Here is a 20472-nt window from a genome sequence, read left to right as displayed (position 1 = left end):
TGTTGATGGGCACTTGGGTGCTTCCATATCTTGGCTATTATAAATAGGGCTGCTGTGAACATTGGGGTGCATGTATCTTTTCAAATTAGTGCTTTCATTTTTTTCCAGATATATACCCAGGAGTGAGATTTCTGGATCATGTGGTAGTTCTGTTTCTAGTTTTTTGAGGAACCTCCATACTGTTTTCTATAGTGGCCTCACCAATTTACATTCCCACCAACAGTGCATGAGGGTTCCTTTTTCTTTCTTTTTTTCACATCCTTGCAAACACTTGTCATTTGTTGTCTTTTTTTTTCAAAAATTTCAATTTTTTTTACACATTGCATATCAAAAAGTTTGAAAAAAAAAGTTTCAACAGGAAGTTAGCAAATTCTCATAGATCTGCCTGTTTCTAGCACTTGGGGGAGATGGGATTCTTGTAGTTCTTAGAGACTGGAATCCTGATGGCAGAACTTCAAATGTTCTCATCACTTGCCAAGGAAGTGCCATACTTGATCTTCTTCATTACTTCCTTTTTTCAGTGAAAATGACACTGATTCAACTAATGATCTAGCTTCCTCTTGAGAACAATGGAAAGGGCTATCACATACCTGCACATTTGTCCAATTTATAGCCCCTCCATCACACTTCTCCATAAGCAATGCTTTGCAACATTCATGAGTAGATTTAATAACTTTAAGAGCAAAAGCCTTGTTCTTGAATTCTCCATTAAAAGCTAACTGGTTTTCCAGTTTTCCCTCTGGTATCTTATAAAATCTAAACCAATTAAGCGTAGCTTCTAAGTAACCAGGTTTGTACTTCTTAACATCTTCAATATCATGAAACTTTGAGGCTTCAAGATCATTCACATTGATAGCAATTAATTTCCAGTCTGTTTCACCCTGATCAATAAGAGCCAGAATCCCAGGGATCTTCACATGAACAACATCTCCACAAGAAAGAACCTTTGAGCGTATCTCACAAACATCAATAGGATTATTATCTCCACAGCAGTCTGTGCTCTTATCTTTTCGATGGGGATCTTCCCAAGTCTGAGGGAGGGCACCATAATTCCATATATAACCCTTGTGAGGAAAGATAATTGCCACATAGGGAAGCTTGCCATCCTTTACATCTTGTTTAATGGGATTCAATGACTCCTCTGTGGCAATCTCCATTTTAGCATTTGTCCACGGAGGTACTTCTACAACCATATTAAACAAATTCTCATATTCATCATTTCGTGCTCTCTTTGTAGGAATGCCATTTTCCTCTTCAGAGGAATATCATGAAAGGGGAAATGTAGTGACCAGCTACATTCTTGAAAAAGAGGTGGTAACCAGGAGTGGGGCTGGCTGTGCTCCTCTGTGTGGTACAGGGCCATGGTGCAACACGGCCAGGACCCTGAGCTCGCTCCCTGTGGCAGGTGGGCAGCAGTGGCGGCGGTGGTGGTGGCAGGGGGGGCGCCAACGCTCCAGGCCCAGCTGGTCTGTTGTCTGTTTGATAATAACTATTCTTACATGTGTGAGGTGAGATCTCATCGTGGTTTTGATTTGTATTTCCCTGATGATTAGTGATGTTAAGCATCTTTTCGTGTGCCTGCTGGCCATTTTCTTTGGAAAAATATCAGTTCAGTTCCTCTGCCCATTTTTTAATTGGATTGTTTGTTTTTTTGACATTAAGTTATATGACTTCTTTGTGTACTTTGATATTAACTCCTTATTGGATACATTGTTTGCAGATTTCTTCTCCCATTCTACCGGTGGCCTTTTTGTTTTGTTGGTAGTTTTCTTTGCTGTACTTTTTAGTTTGATGCAGTCCCATTTGTTTATTTGCTTTTGTTTCCTTTGCTTGTTTGTTTTTTAAGTCAAACCTTACCTTCTCACATTTCCCCCTATTTCTATAAGTAGCAACATCCTTCTTTGAGTTTCTGAGGTCAAAAATTTTGCAGTGGGCTTCCCTGGTGGTGCAGTGGTTGGGAGTCCACCTGCCAATGCAGGGGACCGCGGGTTCGTGCCCCGGTCCAGGAGGATCCCACATGCCGCGGAGTGGCTGGGCCCGTGAGCCATGGTCGCTGAGCCTGCGTGTCCGGAGCCTGTGCTCCCCAGCGGGAGAGGCCACAACAGTGAGAGGCCCGTGTGTCGCAAAAAAAAAAAAAAAAATTTGCAGTTAGCTTTGACTTTTTTCTCACTCTCATACCCATAATTGTTCCATCATTAAATCTTTTATAGTATATTCAGATCTGTCTAATGCTCTCTACCTGCTTCCTACTCAGTCTTAGTGATTCAAGCTACCATCATCTCTTGCCTAAATTCTTCTGGTAGCCTCCGAATTGTCTTCCTGCTTCCATGTTTGCCTTACCATCTGTTCTCCACCTTGAAGCCAGACGGATATTTTAAAAACATACATTATATCATTTTACTTCTCTGCTCAAAAGTTCCAGGAGCTTCTCTCTTTAACTCAGAAAAAAGCCCAATGGCCTCTGCATACCTTACATTCAATCTAAGTTTTTTCTGCTTCTTTGGCCTCATCTCCAGCATTCTTTCTTTTTCTTGTTCTACTCTAGCCGTACTACTGGCCTTCTTGCTGTTCTTTGAACATACTAAACATTTGCCTACCTCAGGGCCTTTGCAGTTATTATTCTCTCAGGCCGGAATGCTCTTTAATCTGATATTTTCTTGGCTTAAATCCTTCGGTTTTTTCAGGTCTCTTGCTCAAATATCACCTTATCAGAAAAAGCTTTCCTGACTGCCCTAAGTAAAATTAACCTACCTCTCATGCTCCTTATCCCCCTTTCCTGTTTAATATTTTTCCATAGCACTTGTCACCATCTAACATATTTTTTATATAATTAACATTGTACTTTACATACCATCTATCTGAATAAATTATATATATTTAGTATAATGTATGTTGACTTATAGCCCCCACTAGACTCTAAAGTCCATGGAATCAGGGACTTTGATTTTTTTTATTATGTGTCCTCAGTGTTTGTAACAGTTTTTAAAATGTAGTTGGTGTTCCATTAATATTCGTGGGGTAAGTAAATAAATAAATTTACCTTATTAGAGAAAGAATTTACTTTGTTCAGATTCTAATAGTACCAGTCAAGTTAAGACATTTCCTGATGCTTTCTTCTCTCTTTGCCTAGTTCCATCCCTGATGGAAACAGAAGCAATTTTGTGTGTGGAGATGGGAGTTGGATGGGTTAAAGAATTCAAGGGAGGAACTAGAGAAAAAGAAGACCATACCCTTCTCCTCCACTTTAAGTGTCCCAGGTTGAAACTACTACCAGATGGCAGAGGGAAGAAGTTTTAACTTTAAATCAAGTTGGTGTTTTGATTAATAAACTGGACTAGACATTATTATTACTGAGCTAGATTATTCTTGGCACTAAACGTAACTTAAAAGAAGAGTGTCTAAGAAAATTATGGGACCTTTCCTTACCCAACATTTTCTTCAAAGGACAAGAGAAAAAAATGAATCTGCAGATTGGTTATAAAGGACCTAGTATAAAGGGAATGAATGAAGTTGTTGTTTGTTTGGTTTTTTTTTGTTTGTTTGCATTCTATGGAGTTCTGCTTAATCAACATAATGGTTACCCTTGTATTGTGCTCTTTATCACAATGGTTAGTAATCTGTTGTTTACGTGTCTGTCTCCCTTACTAGACTATGAGTATAAGAAGAGAGGGCCAGTGTTTTATTAAGCCTGTTTATCCAAGACCCACCATGGTGCCTGAAACATAGCAACCATTTAGTGTTTGTTGAATAGCACCCTCCTCCCCCAGCCTCTCTTCTCACCTCAATTCAAGAGTTACCTGCATACCAAAATACGTTGAGTATCAAAAATGCAATATTTGGCGATATAAAAGAGGCTGATTGCTTAGATATTTAGAGATTATACTGTATTCCAAGGTTTAGATCTGCTTACCACAATGAAAATTTAATATCACTCCATTCTATACTCTAAGGGAAAACCCTTTACTTCTGATGTATCACAGGGTTGCCTTTATTCTTCCTTTCTTGCTCAAGCTCTCAGCCACTTAATCTGTCTCCCCCGGCAGGGTATGAATGTGGCTTTTATGGAATCCAGTGTTTAGAATAAAAGCTGAAAATAATCCTCTTCTCTCCACATCTGGTATTGCTGTGATGCCTTTTAAAGGCAGAGCTTGAACCCTTATTATTTAAAAGTTTGAAAGTCAACATCTTCTGTATGCTTGTGGCAAATGCAAAAAAAATTGACGACTTTTTGAAAGACTGTGGAGAGAGCCTGTGTTTTAGTATAAAAACTACAGCATCATTGTCACTATGATCCAGAGGCGAAAAGTTATAAAACATTTCGGCTCAAAGAGATGCCACATGAGTTTAATAATTTTCATGTGGATAATCATTTTCCAAACAAACTGTAGCCATGACTTAATCCCTCCTAGAAAGACAGGAGTGTATCTTCAAACAAACTGCCTAAGCTGTTTGTTCACAGTTTGCTTTTTGATTCAGCAAGACGGATTATGAGGGGTAACACCCAGAGCTGTGACAGCTTTGGCTAAATCCCACCTGGCGTTCAGTTCGTTCTTTTCTCCTTGAAAAAGCTCCCCAAGTTCATAATTCTACAAAAGGCTCAATCAAAATCATTGGAGGAGTGCCTTGGCTTAAGGATGGTGGTAGTGGCGGGGTTGGGGGGTGGTGTTGGGGGAGGGGTTTAATATGCCAAGTAAAAGATCCATTGTTATTGAAAAATTCTCCATTTGTTTTATTTACATAGTGAAAGCAACCCAAGTATGAATCCAATTTGAAAAATGCAGTACTTTGGCTGACTGTGAAGTAAAGGAAAAACATTTAAGTCCTATCCCACTGCTTTTAGTGAGTCTTTCCTGGTCAGTGACAGCCCAGTGACCCTTCTTGGGGCACAGTGCGGCTGCCTTTTTCCTGACCTCTAGACGTTGTTTCTTCCATGGCACTCATCCACAATCATATTATATATATAATACACATGTGAAACCTCCTCCATCATATTTATTAGCCTATCTCCTTTCTACTATGGTTACTATCACCTTTATTCCCCTCACCCTGGCTAAAAGTGTCAATAGGGAAGGAAAGAAAAATTTGGTAGTCTTTCATTGCATATGAGAGTTCCTGACAGAGGAGTTGCAAAATACAGGACTAAATGGCTACTAAGTATTTCTTTTTTCAGTTGTAGGATGCCGTGTTAGGTATCTCACAGTTCTTTAGTTCCTTGGTTACAATAGGCAAGTTAGTGTTAATTGTTTATGGTCAGCAGCTGTCCACTTTGGGATATCAACATATTGGTCAGTCTTCATTACTCATGAAGTGGGTAGCAGATCATTTGCCATTAATAATTAAAATGCTGACATTTAAGAATAAATTACTTTGGGCTTCCCTGGTGGCGCAGTGGTTGAGAGTCTGCCTGCCGATGCGGGGGACGCGGGTTCGTGCCCCGGTCCGGGAGGATCCCACATGCCACGGAGCGGCTGGGCCCGTGGGCCATGGCCGCTGAGCCTGCGCGTCCGGAGCCTGTACTCCGCAACCGGAGAGACCACGACAGTGAGAGGCCCGCGTATCGCAAAAAAAAAAAAAAAAAAGAATAAATTACTTTAAAAATGGAGCTAGGGGCTTCCCTGGTGGCACAGTGGTTGAGAGTGTGCCTGCTAATGCAGGGGACACGGGTTCGAGCCCTGGTCTGGGAGGATCCCACATGCCACGGAGCAACTAGGCCAGTGAGCCACAACTACTGAGCATGCGCGTCTGGAGCCTGTGCTCCGCAACAAGAGAGGCCGCGATAGTGAGAGGCCCGCGCACCGCGATGAAGAGTGGCCCCCGCTTGCCACAACTAGAGAAAGCCCTCGCACAGAAACGAAGACCCAACACAGCAAAAATAAATAAATTAATTAATAAACTCCTACCCCCAACATCTTCTTAAAAAAAAAAGGGGGAGCTAAATCAAAACCATCCGTATTTACAGTAAAATCAGTTTATCTTTACTTGCATTGAAGCAGCAAAAGAAAGTGTAGAGTTAGCATGAAGAATTGTTGACAATGTCTATGGGAGTACTACATTCCTGGGAGGACAAAAGGTTAGGAAACACAAATCTTTGCTTCAAAGCCCTAGAAAGTAGAAGCAAGAGATGGCAAAATTAGATTGCCTTATACTCTTTGATCCCTTGTCATCATTCTCTGTATGGACAGTAATTTTGTACCTGATGCTACCTTCCTAAAGTCATTTTTGAGACTTGGTTTCTAACGTATAACTACTTAGCATGCATTTGATCCCATATGCTAACAAGAAAGGAAAACTATAAATCCAATCTTGCTTTGAGATTGAACTATGGATTTCAATTACTATATCAAACCTTATACCTGAATTGTTGTTAAGCGCCAACATTATTTGCATCTAACTTCCTCTTCCTTTATCTGCATACCTATCATGGAAGTGCTAAGCAGGAATACAGGGGCACAAGGGTTGTCAACCTATGGGAAAAGGAAATAAATTTTAGAAATTTGATGTTTGGTCCCTGGATCATTCAAGAGTGGCGGTCTGTTAAAATATTGATGTGTGCATATGGTGTCATCTCTTCAGATATCCTAGTAACAACCTATCTTTGAGACTCAGAACTTGAAGTTTAAGAAGAGCATGAATTGAGAATATGGCATGGTATTAGTCTTTTTCTCTCTTTCAATCTTTGATAGGTGTTGAGGACAATAAACTTGAAGGTTTTTTTGTACTTTGATTAAACAGTTTAATTATTGTATTGTTTTAATATTTTCTGTGGTTTCTGTGTTTTTCACATTTTGTACCATTATTTCAGGTCTTCTGGACCTGAGATTCAAGTACAAGTTGTTGAAATTATTACATTTTTAACAATATATTGGAATCTGACATAATCTTATTTATTATTTTATGTTCAGGTATTTGTTGATGTCAGTTAAAAATTATGGCCTTTATATACATTAATTTATTTGCAACATATTTAAATAAACATATTGAAAGCATCTTTATTTCTAGTATATAGAAACACATATTTTTTAGTTTATACATATGTAACACTTATTTTCAGTGTATGTGTAATAGTCACAAATATTTTCCAGTGGCATTTGAAATGAAATTTTAATTTTTCATTGTTTTTCTTTTAAATTGATCAGTATAACTGATTTCAGTATAATCAGCTTTCATCTTTTTGTGTATGAAATGAATTTCTGCTTTTACCTGGTAATATACTTTTAGGGTAGCTAAGGTTTGGGGATAAAGCAGGGAGTTCCCAGAATGAAAGTGTTAACTCCCTGAAGAAACAGAACTGTGAAGAAATGTAGTGACAATTGTTTGGCACTAGCTAGCACAGGCAGGTTTTAACATGCAAATCCTGTTTTGTTGCTCTTGTTTTCCTGGTACCCAGAGAAAACCCAGATAATCATTGTCACTCCAACCACAACTGCTCAAAATGGGCTCTTATTCAATAAAGAAAATAAAGACCCTTTTAAAATTGGTTTTTGAGGGTCTGAGTTCTGTAGGCTGAAAACAGGGGGAGGAAAACAAATATTTGTTAAGTGATGTGCCTGTGTCTAACATTAAACTAAATGATATGCGATACAAAACAAAAATGCTAATATTTCTATAAACAAGGACCTACAGATAAGATAGATAAAGCACATGTAGGAGTCAGTTTATAAACATGGCATTGTTTTCTACAGGGTTAACATTGTGCAAAATTTTGGGTCATGTACTCCTTGAAAATCTGTTTATAGAATAATACATAGTTACATAAAATTTGTAGGAATTTTACAGAGGAAGGAGGTCTAAGAACCCCTAGAATAGAAAACAGGACAGTAATTTTAGGTTGTTCTTTCTTCGTTATTTATTCAGAGGAATCCTAGATAAGGACATTACTACTCATATATTCTCTTACAGCACCATTTTTCTCATCTTAGATGTTCATGGTTATAAATTAACATTTCTTTGTGTGATTATTTGCTTAATGTCTGCATCCTTAACTTGACTGTAAGCTCCATGCTGGCAGAAATATCCTCAATCACTGTTTCGCTTCCTGTGATGAGCACAGTTCCTGGTACGTAGTAATCACACAAATATTGGTTGAAAGAATTAACAACTGATTGCAGATTTGACATTAAATATACAAGTTAGAGAAGACAGCTAGAGTTACCTGTGCTGGAATTGTCAGGGTGAGTTTGCTGGAGGAGGCAGCACCAGTTCAACCCACATTTATTGAGCACTTACCGTGGGTAGGGCCTTGGGCTCTGCATGGGATGGGGGAGATATCTAGAGCTTATTTTTGCAAGGTGGGAAGTTTTGATGGTCACAGAGGCAGGGAAGAGGCATCTTGGGTGAGGGGAAATAGCAGGTTTAAAGAGTGGTGTGGAATAAGCACAGTGGATGAGAAAACTAGCATTGCTGGTGGATGTTGGATAATTGTAGAAAACACGGTGTGACAAGTTCTGAACTGTTTTGACCAAGATGTTGCCTTAGGTTGCCTTGGGTCTCCATAAGCAGACCTTGTGATGAGGATTCATGTGCAAGTGATTTCTTAGAGAAGTACTCCCAGGAGAAATGAGTCAGGGCGTGAAGGGAAGGGGAAGAAGCCAAATAAGTGTGTGTGTTTTTTTAGGCAAAGTCCCAGTTTCAGCCTGATCCTGCCAGGGAGTTCTGAAGTGTAAATTACACCTCAGAATATGTCCAAATCCAGGCAAGGGAGCTAGGCTGTCACACTCCCACATTATTTGGGCATCAACTGCTGGTTATCCCAGGGGATGTAAACTCCCAGGCCCTCCCTGTTTTCTTTGCAGGAGCAGGGACAAAGTAGCTCTAGTAGCTCCAGGGCAGTCATTGGAAGAGAGTAGTATGTGCTGATAATTATTAAAAGCAAATCACCCCAAAGCCAAGGAATGGACACACAGAAAGGTCAGAAGGATGGTAAAGCCTCTGGGGAGAGCACCTGCAGTGACTGCCACAGGAGTTCTAGCTTGACTTAGTAAGCAATATAGATTCATCACAGTGGTTCCCAAATCTGGCTACACGTTAGAAACACCAGAGGAACTTTTAAAGAAAAATTCATGACTTGCTCTGACTCAGATGAATTAAATCAGAACCTCTTCAGGTAGAACTTTGGCATCAGTGCTTTTTTTAAAAAGCTCCTCCCTTGGAGTCAAAGGATTGACTGGATTACAGGCTCCAGGGCAAGGATGTGGCAGGATGTAAGTATAAATAGTATTTTTAGGGAGATAAAGAGGCAGAATTTTATAGGCTGTATTCAGGGGAGAAAAAACTGGAGGAGGTAAAGTTTTAACAAAAGGTGATGACATGGACTGCGATGGTGGCAGAGAAAATGGAGATTAAAGGAACAAACTTGAGAGAAATTTTAAGGAAAAATCCAGGAGATTTAATAACTGATTGAATGTAAGAGATGGAGGAGTCAAAGATGGCTTGAAGATTTCCAGGCTGGGAGTCTGGCTTTGAAGCAATGTTCTTTGAAGTACTATGATGCTCAGACTGTGTGGAAAGTTATTTTAGCATAACCCTTTGACATTTTCTGGAGAAGGGAAGGTGCTTATTATTAATAAGGAAGCTTGTCTTCCTTATTATTCTTTGTTCACAAGTTAGACATTCTACTAACTCTTTTAGGCTAAAAGTGATTGTTTAGATCATATGATCCATAATATAATGAAAGTAAATATATCTTATGTGGCCTGAGAAATTTGTTCCCATGGAACTTGGAGCTTGGGTGTTCAGAAATGGTGTTCATAATTCTGTCATATTCTGCTAGTGTCAATATTCCAGTTGACAGAATTGGCACTGGTTACTTCTGCTATTAATACTGCTAAATATACAAGTTTATAGCCATCTATCTTTCCTTATATCTTAGTCATAAATTGTAACCCTTGATATAACTAGATATATCTTTATATGTAACTGTGGGCTGGAGTTATATATAACTGTGGGTTCCTTAGACCACGTGATGTCAGACTGACTTCTGGGAAGTATGTGGGCTGGAGATTGAGCTAAACCATGCAGGTAATATTCAATCAATCATGCCTGCATATTAAACCCCCATAAAAACTCTGGACGTGGACGTTTGGGTGAGCCTCCTTAGCTGGGAGTACCCTTAGAGTATTGTCATATATAGGTGCTGGAAGAGTAATGCATCTCTGAGGATGGTGAAAGCTTTGCATCTGGAACCCTTCCAGGTTTTGCCCTATGCACGTTTTCCTTTGGTTGATTCTAACTTGTATCCTTTTGCTATAATAAAACTATAATGATAAGTCTAATGTTTTCCCAAGTCCTATGAGTTGTTCTAGTGAACCATCAAACCTGTGGGTGGTCATGAGAACTCCCCTGAATTTTTAGCTAGCTGGTCTGAAGTAAGGGTGTCCTTTTGGGAACACTGAACTTGTGCCTGGTGTCTGAAATGAGAGCAGTCTTGAGACTGTTCCCTCTGGTTTTTCACTTGGTGTCAGAAGTCTTGGGCATACTTGGCAGTCTGGAGGACTATGCCCTTAACCTTGAGTCTGACCAACTTTGGGTGATGGTCAAGCAGAGCACTGCATAGGATTGATACATAGACAGATAGGGAAGTTCTATTTCTGGAAATGTTAAACTAGGGGATGTTAAGGAAAGATGTAGTTGTCTTGCCGGTAGTCATGTTGTCTACCATGTGGTGATAGCCTGCATGCAGAATGTAGCTAGGTAGAGTAATAGAATCATGAAATGGAGAAAGAAAGCTCTGATAATGTTGTTTGAGCCCACTGATTTCACTGTGCCAGACACCATATGTATCTATGACTTCCTGGTTCAGTAAGTCATTAAATTTCCTTTTCAATTAAACTAGTTTGAACTGGCCTCCACCACCGCAGTCTAAGAGTTTGCCAAACACTTGTTCTTGGGACCCAGTGCTTTTCCTAGAGGATCACAAACCTCCACATGTATTGCTGAGTGAAATTTTGATCAAGAATTTCCTTATTTTCATGAAACCCTGATAATCACTTAGAACTTCATTTCAAATGTACTTTAAACTTTTTTTTTTATTAAGGAAGAAGCATTATCCTTGTTAAAACATTTCATTAATGAGTGACCAAGTTTATCCTCTTGAATTATATTATCTAACTGTAGTTTTTGGTGTGGAAATTGAGAATAAGGGGGAAATGTAGAGTCCAAAAGATTCTGGAAATACTTATACTTAAAAAAATTTCTTTGTCGAGCATATAACTAATAAAAGGAAATAACTAATAAAAATTTGATGTTTGGGTGCACAAACTTGGGTTTGGGAGCAAATTCTTTTGGATTAAAATTATATGACGTGTAAATTTCCATATACGGAAATTAACCTGTCTACAAATCTGTATAGAATTTATTCAAGGACAGATTATATATACATATACACATTTAAAATAATTATTGAATTTTTCCTATTAGAAAGCAATAAATACTTATTTTAGAAAAGGGAAAAAATGTTCATTCGTTCAAGATATGTCTTTAGCACCTATAATATATGAGACATTCTCAAAAGATTGCAATGAACAAGACAAATGTATTTTTGCTCTCATGCAGATTAAATTTTGTGGTATAAAAGAAAATAGAATTATCCATAATCCTACTCTCTGAAAGAACAAGGTTAATATTTTAGTGTATTTCCAACATACATGCTTGAGTGGGGTGTGTGTGTGTGTGTGTGTGTAGTGCAATTGAAATAATATTCTGCATACAGTTTTGGATTCTGCTTTTTCCTTTAGCTTTTTTTTTTTTGTGTGTGTGTGTTGTACGCGGGCCTCTCACCGCCGCGGCCTCTCCCGTTGCGGAGCACAGGCTCCGGACGCGCAGGCTCAGCGGCCATGGCCCACGGGCCCAGCCGCTCCGCGGCACGTGGGATCCTCCCAGACCCGGGCACGAACCCACATCCCCTGCATCGGCAGGCAGACCCTCAACCACTGCGCCACCAGGGAAGCCCTCCTTTAGCTTTTTATTTTTAATCTTACCTTTGGCTATTTAACATTCTTCAAAAACATTAGTTTTAATGGCTATTAATATTGTAAGTCATATTTATTTACCTTTAAAAAAATCTTTTTTTAAAATTACCACACTGTGATGAGTAAGTAGTTTTGTCCACATACTTTTGTCTAAACCATGCCTATTTCATTAAGATACATTCTTGAAATGAAATGAGTGGCTAAAAAGACAGGAATATTTTAGAGTTTCAATTTCATAAATCTGAATTTTTCCCTAGAAAGGGAGATTCCTGCCAAAGAAGAGTTAGAAAATGCTTATCTCATTTCACTTTTGCCATAGTTAAATATTGATGTACATTTCTTGCTAGCATTGTTTTACGCTTGTGTTTCTGTTCAAGGATGCTATTCTGCAGTATAAGTTCTAACTAGTTATTTCAGGCATATGGGAAATCAGTTATTTTCTTCTTTTTTAGTAAATTTATTTATTTTATTCATTAATTTTTGGCTGTGTTGGGTCTTCATTGCTGTGCACAGGCTTTCTCTAACGGCGAGTGGGGGCTACTCTTCGTTGTGATGTGTGGGCTTCTCATTGCGATGGCTTTTCTTGTTGGAGAGCACGGGCTCTAGGCGTGCGGGCTTCAGTAGTTGTGGCACACGAGCTCAGTAGTTGTGGCTCGTGGGCTCTAGAGCGCAGGGTCAGTAGTTGTGCCACACGGGCTTAGCTGCTCCGCAGCATGTGGGATCTTCCCGGACCAGGGCTCGAACCTGTGTCCCCTGCATTGGCAGGCGGATTCTTAGCCACTGCACCACCAGGGCGCCACCAGGGAAGCCCATTCTCCAGCAATGGTCTTGGTATTGGAGCAACAATCAAGCTCACAAAACACAATAGGCTTCACCCAGCTTTAAGTCAATTTAGCATTAGGAAAAGATACAGATGGACAAGAGAACAGCATGCACAACAACAACATAGAAGAGAGTTTATGAGTTTTCAGGCACAGATTCCAATGTTCCAGTTACTTCACACTTGATATATGCATGGTGTTAAGAAATGGGGCTATGTGGTAGACCATCTCAACTTTTATATAGCTTATCAAGTAACCTCTTTAGGGATACAGGAGTAGAGTCCATTCTCCAGGGCTGCTGCATCTTATCAATATAGATTCCTCACTCTAATTTCAACAACGAGGTACAAGTGCTTGGTTTGTACAAATTCTTAGCTAGAGATTATTATTTATTTTGCAATCATTGTAGATCTACTCCTCACAATTCCTTGAGCTAGCAGGAGCCATCCATGAGGATAGAGGAAAGGAGCCAGCTGTTAACTCTTCCCTTTGATCCTGTATCTAGAATTTTTATTAAACATTCTTCGTAATTCTAAGACTTTTAGAGTTTATTATCTTGTATGTGTGTGTGTGTGTGTGTGTGCGTGTTGCAGGCAAATAGTTATTTCATGTACAGTTTATGAGAAAGGGTGTATACGTTAAGGCTATGGTCTCTGAAAGCAGTCTGCCTGGAGCAAATCCCAACTTCTGCCTTTACTTAAGTTACTTGCATTCCCCTTGCTTTACCTTTAAAATGAAGATAATAATAGCATTTATATCATAGAATTCCTTGATGGATTAAGTGAGATAATGTATGTAAGGCAGTTAATTCCTGGTACCTAATAACTGTATTAGATACTATTTTACATTCTTGCTCAATAGTTGTAGCTCTTGTTTTCTACTTAATGTCTCAATGCCAGGTTAGTTTCCATAACAATTTAAAATAGTGATCTCTGATAATAAGCATACTTGCTCCTAATTCTTGTAGAGAGCTCTTTAGTGCTCATTGTTAAATAAGTTCATTGTTAAGTTTAAAACATTTTTATTATTATTCCTTTTAACGATGTAAGGTAAATATACTTGTTAGATTGTTTTTGGCTGCAAGTAAAAGAAACATCAACATAGTGATTAAACTATGTCACCATAAACACAAAACACTGCTTTCCTATCAATACTGTTCACTCCATACTTAGACAGGTTTCCCTCATGGTCTAATGATGGATTCCAGTGATAACACCATACATATTCACATTGAGCAAATGAGGGAAGTCAACTTCTTGTGATTCTCTTAAGAAATTTACTTTCCTAGTAAATTTAAGTTTATCTGTGAACTAATCATTGACTAGCAGGAAGAGATTGGCCTAAATTAATCAGGATCTAAATTATTCAAGAAAGTTAGATGGTTACTTCCATGCCTTGACTATTGTAAACAGTGCTGCAGTGAACATTGGAAACAATCTAAATGTCCATCGATAGGTGAATGGGTAAAGAAGATGTGGTACATATAGACAATGGAATATTGCTTAGTCATTAAAAAGAATGAAATAATGCCATTTGCAGCAACATGGATGGATCTGGAGATTATCATACTAAGTGAAGTAAGTCGGACAGAGAAAGACAAATATCATATGATATTGCTTATATGCGGAATCTAAAAAAATGATACAAATGAACTTATTTACAAAACAGAAACAGACTCACAGACTTAGAGAATGAACTTATGGTTGCTAGGGGGGAAGGGTGTGGGGAGGAATAGATTGGGCGTTTGAGATTGACATGCATACACTGCTATATTTAAAATAGATAACCAACAAGGACCTACTGTATAGCACAGGGAACTCTGCTCAATATTCTGTAATAACCTAAATGCAAAAATAATTTGAAAAAGCATAGATACCTGTATATGTAAAAAACAAAACAAAACAAAACATAGCTGCTTTTGGTGATTGAGGATTGTGCCATGACAGCAGCTACTCTTGTTATGAATGTTAATATTAACCAGTAAAAAAAATTATAAGTAAAACTGGGAATGGGATCTCAGTGATGAGAAGAATATAAATGCCTTAGTCTTCACCTAGCTTCATAAGCCTTAGATACACATAAATGAGGACCTTTTCCTTCTTTAAACAAATATTTACTCAGCACTGCTATGTACTAGGCACTAGACTAGGCATTGAGGATAAAAAGAATAAGACTGGTTATTTTCCTGCCATCACATAACTTGAAATTTCTCTGGAAAGACAGATGATTACACAAATAGAGTGTGATACGGCTCTGAATTTTTGGGGGATACCAGGGAATGTTTCTCAGAGGAAATGCCTTGTGAACTTATGTCTGAAAGATCAATAAGACTTGACTGGTAAAGTCCGAGGGGAGAGGGAGAAGGAACCAGGGCAGGGGAATAGGATGTATCAAGATGCAAAAGTAAGAGACAGCCCGGAACCTTAAAGGCACTGGAAAGAGTTTGGTGTGACAGTAGGACAGAGTTGTGTGGGGAGGGGCTGGAGGTGAAGAGTCTTGGAAGCCTTGTTAAGTTCTGACTTTGTCTGAAGAATCCTGGGAAAATTTACAACAGGTTTGAGCTGGGGCATGGCACAAATTGGGGAATTGGCATTTACAGAAGATTGTGGGGATTAAGAATGGATCCAAATTGGAGGCATTTGTAGTGGTCTAGGTGAGTGATAGTGATGGCATGTGTTAAGGATGGTGGCAGTCATGTTGGAGAGATGAACAGAATTGAAACATAATTCTTTTATTTACCATTAACCTGGTGCTTGATTAAGCAGTGAGAGAGAAGTCACAGATGGCTCCCATGTTTCTGACTTGGGTAACAGTGCTACCATTCAGCGACATAGAAACACTGGAGTACACAGCATTGAGAAGATGATGGATTTAATTTCTGCCATGTTGAGTTCAATGTTCTTAGATGCCTCTAAGCAGAGCTTTCCAGTCAGAAGTTGGCTATGGGGCTCCGGTTGTATATCTATATACATATATATATTAAGCAGCTTTATTGATATATAATTCATTTAAGATATAATCCTCCCATTTTGTGTGCATTTTCTTTATCCATTCATCCATCTGTGGACACTTAGGTTGTTTCCCTATCTTGGCTGTTCTAAATAATGCTTCAGTGAACATGGTGGTGTAAGTATCTTTTTGAGTTAGTGTTGTCATTTTCTTCAGATGAGTGCCCAGAAGTGGGATTGCTGGATCATATGGTAGTTTTATTTTAAATTTTTTGAGGAACCTTCATACTGTTTTCCATAGTGACTGCACTAATTTACGTTCCTATCAACAGTGCACAAGGCTCCCCTTTTCTCCACATCTTTGCCAACACTTATTATATCTTGCTGTTTTTTAAAATTGAGGTATAGTTGACATATAATATTCTATTCATTTCAGGTGTACAGCAGAGTGATTCAAAATTTTTATAGATTATACTCCATTTAAAGTTATTATAAAATATTGGCTATATTTCCTGTGCTGTACAATATCTCCTTGTAGCTTATTTATTTTATGCACAGTATTGTTTGTACCTCTTAACCCCTACCCCTATCTTGCCCCTCCCCACCTCTCTCTCCCCACTGGTAACCACTAATTTGTTCTCTATATCTGTGAGTCTGTTTCTTTTTTGTTTTATTCACTAGTTTGTTGGATATTTTAGGTTCCACATATAAGTGATATATACAATATTTGTCTTTCTCTTTCTGACGTATTTCACTAATCATAATATCACCCAGGTCCATCCATGTTGTTGCAAATGGCAAAATTTCATTCTTTTATTTTTTTATGACCAACTAGTATTCCATTGCATGTATATATCATGTTTCTTTATACATTTATCTGTTGGTGAACACTGAGGTTGCTTTCATATCTTGGCTATTATAAATAATGCTGCTCTGAACATTGGGGTGTATGTGTCCTTTTGAATTAGTGTTTTTTGTTTTGTTCGGATATATACCCAGGAGTGGAATTGCTGGATCACTTGGTAGCTCCAGTTTTAGTTTTTTGAGGAATCGCCATACTGTTCTCCACAGTGGCTGCACCAATTTACATTTCCACCAACAGTGTGCAAGGGCTCCCTTTTCTCCACTCCCTTGCCAACATTTGTTATTTGTATGTGGTATTTTGAGTCATAGTCATTGTGACAGGTGTGAGGTGATATGTCATTTGCATTTCTCTGACAATTAGTGATGTTGAGCATCTTTTCATGTGCCTGTTGGCCATCCATATATCTTCTTTAGAAAAATGTCTGTTGAAGTCTTCTGCCTATTTTTCAATCATGTTGTTTGGTTTTTTCATATTGAGTTGTATGAGCTGTTTATATATGTTGGATATTAATCACTTTTGGTCATATCATTTGGAACTATTGGATATTTTCTCCCATTCATGAGGTTGCCTTTTCTTTTTGGCAATGGTTTCCTTTGTTGTGCAAGAGCATTTACATTTAATTAGGCCCCATTTTTAAATTTATGGTTTTTAAAACAATTTATTTTATTGATGTATAGTTAATTTACAATGTTCTGTTAATTTCTGCCGTACAACAAAGTGATTCAGTTATACACACACACGCACACACACACACACACACACATCCTTTTTCACATTCTTTTCCATTATGGTTTATCACAGGATATTGAATATAGTTCCCTCTACTATACAGTAGGACCTTGTTGTTTATCCGTTCTCTATAGAATAGTTTGCATCTGCTAATCCCAAACTCCCAATCCATCCCTCCCTCATCCCCCTCCCCCTTGGAGACCACTCACTTGTTTGTGAGTCTGTTTCTGTTTCACAGATAAGTTCATTTGTGTCACATTTTAGATTCCATATATAAGTGATATCATATGGTATTACGCTTTTGTTTTCTTTGCCTTAGGACATAGATCCAAAAAACATTGTTATGATTTATATCAAAGTGTGTTCTATGTTTTCTTCCAGGATTTTTATGGTTTTCAGTCTTACATTTAGGTCTTTAATCCATTTTAAGTTTATTTTTGTATAATGTGTGAGAAATGTTCTAATTTCATTCTTTTCCATGTAGCTGTCCAGTTTTCCCAGTGCCGTTTATTGAAGAGACTGTCTTTTCTCCATTGTATATCCTTACTTCTTTTCTTGTAGATTGACTGTAAGTGTGCTGGTTTATTTCTTGGCTCTCTATTCTGTCCCATTGCTCTGTGAGGTTTTTTTGTGTGCCAGTACCATGCTGTTTTGATTACTGTAGCTTTGCAATATAGTCCAAAGTCAGGGAGTGTGATACCTTCAGCTCTGTACTTCATCCTCAAGATAGTTTTGGCTATTTGGGGTCTTCCGTACAAAATTTCAAATTATTTGTTGTAGTTCTGTGAAAAATGCCATTGGTATTATGATTGGTATTATGATAGAGGTTATATTGAATTTGTAGATTGCCTTGGGTCATTTTAACAGTATTAATTCTTTTATCCATGAATGTGGTATGTCTTTCCATTTGTTTGTGTGTTCTTCAATTTCTTTCATTACTTTCTTTTAGTTTTCATAGTACAGGTGTTTCACTTCCTTAGTTAGATTTATTCTTAGGTATTTTATTCTTTTTGACGTGATCGTAAATGGGCCCAGGGGTCCAAGACTTGGTGTTGGACTGTTGGTGAGTGGGGCTGCTTTCATGACACAGCTGGCTGCAGGGTCTGGCTTGTCCTGAAGCTTGTGCTGGCCTGCTGGTGAGTGGGGCCGAATCCCAGTATGGCTGGCTGAGGGACACAAAGTATCTCAGAGCTGGTGTTGGCCTTCAGGTGGGTGGGATCAGGTCCAGGTTGTCCTGAGGCTGGTGCCTCCCTACTGGTGGGTGAGGCTGTTCCTGAGGCTAGAGTCACCTTACTGGTGAGCAGGGCTGAGGACCAGGGTGTCTTAGGATTGGTGTCTGACCACTGGTGGGTGGAGCTGGGTCCTGAGATCTATGGATGCAGGGCCCTGAGTGTCCTGGGTCAAGTGTCTGCACAATTGTGTGTGGGGCCAAGTCCTGAGCCCTCTAGTGGACAGGGCTGTGTCCAGGTGTGGCTGTGGGCTCAGGATGTTTTAAAGGACCCTACCTGCTGGGGGTGGGGCTATGTTCCTGCCTGGCTAGTTGCTTGGCCTGCAGCACTCCAGTTCTGGTGTGTACAGACTGATGGGCTGGGGCGGGGCTCAGTCCTGAGGCTAATATGCTCGAGGGAGGATTCCAAAATGGCACTTGCCAGCACCAGTGTCCACGTGGTAGAAGGAGCTCACTAAAAATATCTGCTGCCAGTATCTGTGTCCCCAGGGTGAGCGCCAGTTACCTCCTGCGTCTTCATGAGACTCTCCAAGATCAGCTGGTTGGGTGGTTCTGAACCAGGTCCCTTTCAATTTACTGCTTCTGCCCTGGATCCTGGAGTATGCGCAATATTGTGTGTGCCCTTTAAGAGTGGAGTCTATTTCCCACAGCTTTCTGGGTCTTCTGAAAGTAAGCCCCACTGTCCTTCAAAGTCAAATGTTCTGGGGGCTCGTGTTCCTGATGCAGGACCCCCGGGCTGGGGAGCCCAATGTGGAGCTCAGACCCCTTGCTCCTTTGGGAGAACCTCTGCAGTTGTAATTATTCTCCCATTTGTGGGTTGCCCACCTGGGAGCATGGGTGACTCCACCCCTTCTACCTGTCTTGTTGTGGTTCCTTCTTTATATCTTTAGTTGTAGAAGAACTTTTCTGGTAGATTCCAGTCTTTCTCATCAATAGTTACTCTGTAAATAGTTGTAATTTTGGTGTCCCTGTGAGAGAAGAGCTCAGGGTTTTCCTACTCTACCATCTCCTTTCACACCCACCAACCACTAATTTAATATCTATCTTTTTATATTTGCCTGTTCTAGACCTTTCATATAAATGGAATCATACAATGTGTAGGCCTTTGTGACTGGCTTTTTTTACTTAGCATGTTTTGAATGGTTTGCTATTTTTAAAAATTAGATTTTGTATCTTTTTAATGTTAATTTCATAAGATTAATTGGTTCACTTGGCATCTTAAAATATTTGTGTATAATTTCTACAAGGGGATCACTGATTGCTTAGACATTTCAAATAATTTACAGTAAAATCATCTGGTTTTGCAGTAATTTTCTTTTTTCTTGTTTGTTTATTTATTTATTTAGTGTCTTATTAGTCATTCATTTTATACACATCAGTGTATACATGTCAGCCCCAATCTCCCAATTCATCACACCACAACCCCCACCCGCCGCTGCTTTCCACCCTTGGTGTCCATACGTTTTTTCTCTACTGCTGTGTCTCAATTTCTGCTCTGAAAACCGGTTCATCTATACCATTTTCTAGGTTCCATATATATGCGTTAATATACAATACTTGTTTTTGTCTTTCTGACTTACTTCACTCTGTATGACAGTCTCTAGATGCATCCACGTCTCTACAAATGACCCAATTTCATTCCTTTTTATGGCTGAGTAATAGTGCGTTGTATATATGTACCATACCTTCTTTATCCATTTGTCTGTCGATGGGCATTTATGTTGTTTCCGTGACCTGGCTATTGTAAATAGTGCTGCAATGAACATTGTGGTGCATGTGTCTTTTTGAATTATGATTTGCTTTGGGTATATGCCCAGTAGTGGGATTGCTGCGTCATATGGTCATTCTATTTTAAGTTCTGTAAGGAACCTCCATACTGTTCTCCACAGCGGCTGTATCAATTTACATTCCCACC

The 20472-nt window shown here is 39.1% G+C and overlaps 1 pseudogene across 1 annotated transcript; it reads right to left on the bottom strand.

Moving 5' to 3' along the window:
- Window positions 1–431: 431 nt before the first annotated feature.
- Window positions 432–1378, bottom strand: LOC308611357 (inorganic pyrophosphatase 2, mitochondrial-like; annotated as a pseudogene). The gene has a single exon. The product of its transcript is annotated as an inorganic pyrophosphatase 2, mitochondrial-like (transcript).
- Between the last annotated feature and the right edge of the window lie 19094 nt (window positions 1379–20472).

The sequence above is a fragment of the Mesoplodon bidens genome (assembly GCF_964165515.1).
Source record: "Mesoplodon bidens genome assembly, contig: HAP1_SCAFFOLD_72, whole genome shotgun sequence".
Classification (NCBI taxonomy): domain Eukaryota; kingdom Metazoa; phylum Chordata; class Mammalia; order Artiodactyla; family Ziphiidae; genus Mesoplodon; species Mesoplodon bidens.
The sequence above is the reverse complement of the archived record's forward strand: the minus strand, read 5'-3'. Positions and strand labels throughout refer to the sequence as shown.